This window comes from Bufo gargarizans, chromosome 2 (assembly GCF_014858855.1).
Source record: "Bufo gargarizans isolate SCDJY-AF-19 chromosome 2, ASM1485885v1, whole genome shotgun sequence".
NCBI classification, from domain to species: domain Eukaryota; kingdom Metazoa; phylum Chordata; class Amphibia; order Anura; family Bufonidae; genus Bufo; species Bufo gargarizans.
This window is the reverse complement of record NC_058081.1, coordinates 479,033,142-479,042,503: the sequence shown is the minus strand read 5'-3', so window position 1 is coordinate 479,042,503 and position 9,362 is coordinate 479,033,142. Positions and strand designations below refer to the sequence as shown.

The window sequence follows — 9,362 nt, the reverse complement described above, 5'->3', positions numbered from 1 at the left end:
ATCTCTTTCAACAAAAAGGGTTTGTAAAAGAGGCTATTCCCTTTAGAGATATATATTTAGTGTAAAATGTCAGCGGCATTACTTTGTCAATGACATAACTTCTAGGTAAGGGACACATGGATTTCTCATAAGCTGCTAAAGTCCATGTTTTTCACAAACAATAGTTTTCCCCCAGACGTGTAGACATTTAGTCAAGGCAATTTGTTCAGCCAGTCCCTTGGTGGTTGTATCCTCATGAAGTCTATGGTTAAATATCTTATCTAATCTTATGTAAAGCAATGACATGCCCCCTATGGCTTTTTGGACCAGTAGCCCATTGTGTATCACAGCATGGGGCAACAGCAACAAGCAGCTCCAGTGTGGTAATCTCACTAATCCATGCAGCCAACATACATTTAGACAACCATTAATTTAATTTCAATATACAATCTGTGCTAAAGACCTGTGAGATTTTGTGGGGAGGAGGGGGCACTTAATTAGTATAAAGCTGGCCTTTCAGCTGACATCTACACCTTCTGAGCCCTCCTCAGCCAAAGCAAGCATGCATCGCTTCTTGGCCTTCATGGCTAAGATCATGTGTAGTATCTGTTCTTCAGTTTCAGTCGAGCTACTAGAGATGGGAAGTTTCGGATCTTTTTCATGAATTGGTTCATTTGAATCAGTTCATTCAAAAGAACCAATTCATGAATCGGATCTTCGGTTCACTTCCTGAGACGGCAGAAGCAAGTGAACCGAAGATCGATGCGCATGCTCAACTCATCGAATCCTCGGTTCACTTGCTGAGTCGGCTCTCAAGTGAACCGAAGGTCTGGAGGGACTGGCTCCTGGCAAACACAGCTCTGCTGCAGTTAATGCATATGGAATGTATTAACAATAGATGATGCAGAATGTTATATGATGCCATGGCAGAGAGAGTAACATGATCGTATACAGAATTTTTTTTATTATTGCAATGGTAATAGCAAATATATTAGAATGTCCCAGGGTGGTAGACAGGAGGACATCTTAGGGTGAGGTAATATGGACCGTGAGGAGCCCTGTGGATTTGAAATAGACATGGTCCATCCATAAGAAAAGACAGAAATAAAAAATTAAAATTGAAAAGTAAAAATAACCCCTATATGTAGCAAATGAGTTAATTAAGGCTACTTTCACACTGGCGTTTCTGGGTCCGCTTGTGAGATCCGTTTCAGGGCTCTGACAAGCGGCCCAAAACGGATCAGTTCAGACCCAATGCATTCTGAATGGATAAGGATCCGCTCAGAATGCATCAATTTGCCTCCGTTCAGCCTCCATTCTGCTCTGGAGGCGGACACGAAAACGCTGCTTGACGATGTGGAGCCAAACGGATCCGTCCTGACTTACAATGTAAGTCAATGGGGACGGATCCATTTTCACTGACAAAATATGGTGCAATTAAAAACGGATCCGCCTCCCATTGACTTTCAGTGTAAGTCAAAACGGATCCGTTTACATTATCATGAACAAAAAGAAAAAAAAAGAAAAAATATTTTGCATTATAGGTGCTTCTGAGCTGCCTTTAGACATTTTTTTACACCTAATCCAGGAGTAGAAAATGGTGAATGAGACGGGCCTGCCGTCTCGTCCACTTCCCCGCCCACTTTTTTAGACATGGCCTATTTCAGTATAATAAATGACCCCTAAAGTCTTCAGAAAGAAATGATTTATCCCATATAAAGAAATTTCGGATACCACTGCAATAATCATTGTTGAACTACATAAAAACACCATATAATTAATAGAAGAAACAATGTTCCCATAAAAATCACAGCAAAGATACTGTATATATTCTCATGTTAACAAAATGTATTTTATTGCTTTTACATCGGCAAATACAGCCATAAAACCAGCAAAAATGGTAAAGTAATTAAAGAATTATGGCAATCGGATGTTTAGCAATATTAATGGATGGTGTAATGGATGTTACTGTTAAGGGGAAACTATAGCCAACACTGTTATAGTGCCAAATAAGTAGTCCTGGGGGAAACTTTATCAGGGACATAGTAGAGGGGGAGTCCTTGTGCTGGTGCCAGTGTGGGTTCCCAACCTAATCAGCCTTGGCCAGTGCATTTAGATACAGGGTTAGGCTAAGAAACTGTATGGTGTTCTAATTTAGGCTAAGTCCACATCTGCACTCACATTTAAGTATTCTGTACCAACATAGGAACAGAATACCAGTACCACTGAATCCAACATATGTTGAACACTGCTGGCTCCCAATGGAACCCATCCACTATAATAGTTTCTGTTCGGTTTCCAGTGTGAATGCAGAGGTATTTCATCCTCTTTTTCCCCCCTAAATCTGTGATGGAGACTTCTGCCAGAAGGTCCACAGCAGAAGTAAACCTAGCCTTATTCTCTTATTTGAACACAACAGTACCTACTATATTATGAGGTGGTTGTTTATTTGTGATTTTCTATTCAAGTCTTCCTAGCACTCCATATCTGATTCTGCTGCTTTATGTTAACTTTGAATCATTACCCCAGTGACTCCAACTAGACTGAGTGTCCACTGTACCAAGACCTCTAATGAGGGGTGCACCTAGCCTTTCTGCTGCCTGAGGCAAAAATTTAAATGGCGCCCCCCCATGCCAACAATTTCTTAACCTAACCCCTTCCCTTCAGCCCTACTGATAAAGACATACTAGGAAAACATTACATACAGAGCTACAAAACATATAGGGTAGCACCACATCTCTTACATCCAGTAAGTTCTCCTCTGATGTAGACGTTCTTCTTCTGTATCTTTTCCATTCAGACCAGACCACCATGATTATTTCTTTCAGACTTCTCTTGTCTCTGCAGAGTTTGACAACTACTTTTCCATAATCCTACTGACATTCTGAACAGCCCATCCTGACACCTATAATACTGTGCTCCCCTATACTATACTGCAGAAACAGATAATCCCCCTGAAAATACTATTACCACACAGATAGTTTGCCAAAAAAATAACAGTGCCCAGCACATAGTGTCCCTGAATCTTATAGTGGTGAAAACATAGTGTCCTCCAAAAATAATTGTGCTAAGCTGATACTGTGCTAGGATGCCTCCCAATGTAACTGTCCTCCCAAAAGTCCCTCCAATAATAATTCTCTGCCAGAGTGCACAATGTGATAACAGTGCACCCAATAGTAATAATGTCGCTCATTTTGCCCCCAGAAGTAACAATGCCCCCCATAGTGCCCCCAGTAGTAATAATTCACCCTATAATTTGTGCCATAAGTTTCTGCTAAGTACAAAAAATGCCCCCTTATGTGCCAGTACAAAAAATGCTCCCTTATAACATGTGTCAGTACAAAAACACTATCCCCTTTTAGTGCCCCAATACAACAAATGTCTCCATAGTGGCCCCCTTATAATGTGTGCCAGTACTAAAATGCTCCTTTTTACAGCTGCAATGTCCCGATAGTGCTTTCTCCAATAATAAACTCAGATACTTCCATTCTGCTGTCAGCGATGCAGTGCAAGACACAGACTTCTTCTTGTCGCTGTCCTCAGTTCTATGCAGCCTGGCTCAGGGACTGCGATAGTGATGACACCAGCCTCTGATAGTTTCATGGTCTATCCTGTGACTGGGACTAGAAGATCAAGGAGACTGGCTGCACATGATTGTCAGCCTCTTTGGTTTCACCTTTCTGTGTTGTTGCTGGGGATGACCACACCTATTGTCTCAGGTGTAGCTTAAGTGGTCATTCTTTCTCCTTTATTTAGTCTGGCCTCACCCATCATGCTATATGGTTGAAAGCTCCTTGTTTGTGGAAGTTCTGGTGTTGGTTCTCTCTGAGTTCCTGATCGTCCGCATACTTCTGGAAGTTAAGTTTATCTTCTTTGTTGTTTTCCCCTACCTTCTGATATTAGGCCTGAGGTGGTCTATTATTCCTTCATCTGGGAAGGAATAGGCCATCTGTTTTCTGACACTATTCGCAGGGCCCTGTTAGGGTGATATTGGGCTTAGGTTCCTGTGTATGAATATTCCAACCTTCAAGGTCTGTTCATATTGATAGCAGTCAGGGCTTGCCGTAGGGACTCACTAGGTGTGACCATTTCCCTTTCCCTAGGTTCCAGGCCTAATACCTTTTAACCTTCCCTTCTGTGTTCAGTGTGGAGTGCGTTTACCACACTGCGCCGTGACATTATAAACCGCAGCAAACCGTCATTTTTTGTCTGTGTCAGTGAGGCTATGGATCCTATTGCTACTCTGGCTGGTCAATTCCAAGGTCTGTCTTTGGAGGTAGCTGACCTCCGCATGCAGATCCAGGGATCACAGGCTGCTGGTGTCAGTAGCACTTACCAGTAGTACTTACCAGGCCTGTCCTGAACCTAAGGTTGCACTTCTGGACAGGTTATTGGAGTGACAACTTCATTCAGTTCAGAGAGTCATGTAAGTTGTACTTTAAGTTACACCCGCTCTCATCTGGGAATGAGAGTCAAAGAGTTGGTATTATTATTTTGTTGCTTAAAGGGGACGCTCAGTCTTGGGCTTTTTCTCTGCCGACCAGATCACAGTCCCTCCAGTTGGTAGATAAATTTTTCAGAGCTCTAGGTCTCATCTACGATGACCCGGATCGGATCTCCCTGGCCGAGACCAAGTTACATGGTTTACAACAAGGAGAGCATTCTGAGGAAATCTATTGCTCTGAATTTGGGAGATGGGCTATGGGTACGGAGTGGAATGATTCAGCTCTCCCTAGTCAATTCTGTCAGGGATTGTCTGAGAGGCTAAAGGACGCCTTGGCCTTTCACGAAAATCCTGAGTCACTGGAAGCGGCTATGTCCCTTGCCGTACGTATGGATAGACATCTGGGAGAGAGATCAAAGGTCCATCACTCTCAGGGCGAACATCATATAACATGGTGGCTTCCTCTGACACCTTGGGCCTGCTTGCAAGAGTTCTAGTCATAAGAAGGGAGTAAGTTTTTTCTGTGGAAAAAGGGGACTTTTTTAATGTGTGTCTTTACGTTCTGCGTAAAGGTGAAAACAAGAAGAGAAAGTGGTGTGGGAGTCATAGAACTTGTTTTTGCCATTTACTGGTAGTACCCGATTTCTCCTGTCTGACGAGGTGGCACTACAGTCCAAAACTGTGGGAATTGAGGTGTTTATTGACAGTGGGGCAGGGGTTAAACTAGTTGATAGTCAGTTCGTCCGTATGCATGAGTTGACAACAAGTGCATTAGAGAACAATATTTTGGTGTTCGCATTAGACTCCGCACTAGTGATGGTCTTGCGGTTCGCCCGGCGGTTGGTTCGCGGCGAACTTCGCATGTTTGCTGTTCGTGAACATATGGCGATATTCGCGCCCGCCATATTCTTTTACATTGTAAAAAACTTTGACCCTTGACACATTCATCAGGTGGTACAGGACACCCAATTGAAAAGTTTCAGCACATGGACATACCCCCTACCTTATAAATAGACCTGATCTGGCTGCCATTTTACATTCAGTCTTTTGTCGGTGTAGGGAGAGGTTGCTGTGTGGAGCAGGGACAGACTGTTAGGGACACAAATCGCTAGATAATAGGTCCACAAAAGTCCTTTTAAGAACTGGTTTAGGTGTACTATTGATAGGTGTGCAGTACAGAGGGGTGTAATACACGTATAATATACTTTCTAACATAGAAAGCATATTATAGTGGATTTTTATTGTGCAGCAGTGTTGGTGAGCGGTTCTGCAGCTACGCAGAGTAACAAACGCAATTACAAAAAATAATTATAACTGGTGTGATATACCAGTTGCCCCCCAAAAAACTGATAAAAGCGGGGTGTTATATACCAATAATATACTTTCTATATAGTGTATTTGGGTACTGCAGCATTTGTTTGTGTTTTGCTGCGCTCCCTCTGCTACACACAATGACAAATGGTATTGGAAAATATTATAATAACTGGTGTGATATACCAGTCGCCCCCCCCAAAACAACTGATTGAAGTGGGATGTTATATACCTTCTTCCACAAATACTGCTCTTCTATAGAGACTTTTGTCACAGGGTCATAAAAAAAATGACAGGCAGAAGAAGAGGCAGGCCCTTCCACAGGGGTGGTAGGGGTTGGGCAGGAGCACCAGGCCAGAGCCTAAGTGGGAAGTTGCAGAAGGTGCGTGAGATTACATCAAAGGAGGCACCAGACTTGGTTGAGTGGCTCACTCGGCCTTCCGCTTCTGCACCCTCCTTATCCTCTCTATCTGCATCCTATTCACTCTCTGCTGTGTGCACCCCCAAAGACACCACCACCAACACCACCACCACCATATCCCATCCGCTCGAGTCAGAGGAATTATTTTCCGATCCATTCCAAGACATTTCCGATGCGCAGTCATTCTTGGCATCGGATCAGGAAGAGGAGGTAGCAACATCAGCCACCTAGCAGTCTGACGACAGTACCCAGATCAGCCTAAGGAGGTTGGTCCCCGCTGTTGCTGCCTACTCCGAGATCTCTAATGTTAGTGGTGGGGAAGGTGACGATGATGACGTGTCGATGGACGTCACATGGGTGCCCACAAGAGAGGAAGAGGAGGGGAGTTCAGAGGGAGAGACGGGGCAGCAGATAGGGAGGAGAGGCAGGCAGAACTTACATTGCACAGGAGGCAAAAATCAGACTGCAAATGTATCAGGAGCGGGCCATCTACCATGCACGGTCACATCTGGCGCTTTCAGGGCACCGGCACATGGCTCCCAAGTGTGGGCTTTTTTTAACGTGTCCACTGCTGACAATAGTGTTGCCATCTGCAGCCTTTGCTGTCAACGCATAAGTCGCGATAAGCCAAACACTCACCTTGGGACGACCGCCTTAAAGGGTTTCTACCACCTCATTTTGACCTAATTAGCTCTCAGACACTAGCGATCTGCTAGTGTCTGATCTACCTAACAATGCTATTTTCAGACCTTTGGGTGGATCTGTTTCACAAAAAAACGAACTTTTATTGATATGCTAATGAGCCTCTAGGTGCTATGGGGGCGTCTTTTCAGCACCTAGAGGCTCGGTCTACTCACACTGTATGCCGCCCCGCTCGTCCGTCCGTCGAGTCCGCCCATCTCATCTAGAATGCCATCCTCCATCTCAGCCAGCAGACTAATTCTCACGCCTGCGCCATGCGCTTCTGTATTCGGCGCAGGCGCAGTGAATGTCTGACCACTCCCTGCACAGACATCTCCACTGCGCCTGCGCCGATTACGTCAGAGTGCTCCGAGGAACAGATGGTGCAGACGCAGGGAGCGTTCAGACAGTCACTGCGCCTGCGCCGAATACAGACGCACACGGCGCAGGCGCTAGAATTTGGCCGATAAATGAGATGAAGGATGGCATTCTAGAGGAGATGGGCGGGCTTGACGGACGGACGAGCGGGGCGGCATACAGTGTGAGTAGACCGAGCCTCTAGGTGCTGAAAAGACGCCCCCATAGCACCTAGAGGCTCATTAGCATATCAATAAAAGTTAGTTTTTTAGTGAAACGGATCCACACAAAGGTCTGAAAATAGCATTGTTAGGTAGATCAGACACTAGCAGATCGCTAGTGTCTGAGAGCTAATTAGGTCAAAATGAGGTGGTAGAAACCCTTTAAGAAGGCAACTGGCCTCCCATCATAGAGCCCAGTGGGAGCAACTGCGTCAGAACCCACAAAGCCACACTCCCTGCGCTCAACGTCCTGCCTCTTCTTCTTCTCCTCTCTTTAAATGTTCGAGTGTAAAAAGATGATGACGCCGGATAACCCTTTTGCCCAACGGCTGACCTTCTGGCTTGTCGGAACTGCTAGATCGCCAACTACTGCCATATAAACTGGTGGACTCGGAGGCCTTTAGAAAATTTGTGGCCATTGGAACACCGCAATGGAAGGTCCCCAGAAGGAAATATTTCTCCCAGAAGGGCATCCCAGAGCTATTTAGCCACGTTCAGAGGCAAGTGAATGTATCTCTGGCACACAGTGTCGGTGCCAAGATACATCTGACGACAGATACGTGGTCTAGAAAACACAGGCAGGGAAGGTACATAACTTTTACTGCCCTCTGAGTGAACCTTCTGACAGCCGTCAAGCATGCAACCAGTGGCACCCGTGTAGATTTGGTGTTACCACCACGGATTGCATGCAGGCCTGCCTCTTCTTCTACTCCTCCTACTCCATTCTCCCTCTCCTCGGCTGACTCCTCCTTTTCCGCTGCCACCGTCTCTTCCGCTGCGCCCCCCAAGATCCACAGAACCTAATCGACGTGCCAGATGAGACGTTGCCATGCTGTGCTGCGTCTGTTGTGCCTGGAAGCCAAGAGCCACACCAGTCCTGCACTCCTTTCAGCTTTGCTGTCACAGGCAGATCAGTGGCTAACCCCGCTCAATTTGACAGTTGTCAAAGTGGTGTGCGACAACAGTGCCAATCTGCTGAGCGCGCTGAAACAGGGCAAAATGACACACGTGCTGTGCATGGCACACGTCCTGAACTTAGTCATGCATCGATTCATTGCCAAATACCCCGGGTCCAGGATGTCTTGCGGCAGGCCAGGAAAATCTCTGGCCATTTCAGAAGATCTTACACGGCCATGGCTCGCCTTGCTGACATTCAGCGGCGACACAACCTGCCCGTCAGACGTCTGATTTGTGACTGTCCGACGAGATGGAACTCAACCTTGTATATATGCTTGATAGGCTGCTCCAGCAGAAACGTGCAGTTAATAACTATCTGTACGAACTCTGCAGCAGGAAAGGTTCTGGGGAGCTTGTTTTCTTTTTTCACTGCGCCAATGGCTGCTCATGTGCGACGCATGCAGACTTCTGCGGCCATTTGATGAGATCACCAAACTGGCCAGTGAGATCGTATCTTACGCCTTCTTTGTGGAGCGTGCATTGCGTCGTGTCATTGATCAAGCCGTCGAGGAGCAAGAGCTAGAAGATGAGGAAGTCGCAATGCTGGATGAATTCCCAGGGGGGGTACTCCATCTGAGACAAGTCAACAACAGGAGTCTGAAGAGGAGTCAAAGGAGGATGGTGCCGGGGTGCAGGAGGAGCAAGAAGAGCATGCTTTAAACGTTTCTTGGATCCCTGGTGTTGTCCGTGGATGGGGGGAGAACGAGGATGACATTATCCTGGATGATGAGCAGGAGCCAGGCCACTCCACCGCTTCCAGTTTAGTACAAACGGGGGCCTTCATGCTCCAGTGTTTTAAGAGGGACCCCCTTATAAAAAGCATAAAGGGCAAGGACGAGTACTGAGAGGCGACGTACTTAGACCCCTGCTACAAACACAAAATGGCGGAAATGTTACCACCATCACAGAGGGCTGTCAGAATGCACCACTTCCAGGCCTTGCTTCGAGAAATGCTGCATTCTGCTTTTGCAGGTGCTGGCAGAGGAATTTC

The 9,362-nt window shown here is 46.0% G+C and overlaps 1 pseudogene; it reads left to right on the top strand.

Moving 5' to 3' along the window:
- Positions 1–545: 545 nt before the first annotated feature.
- On the top strand, positions 546–710 carry LOC122929911 (annotated as a pseudogene).
- Positions 711–9,362: the final 8,652 nt, after the last annotated feature.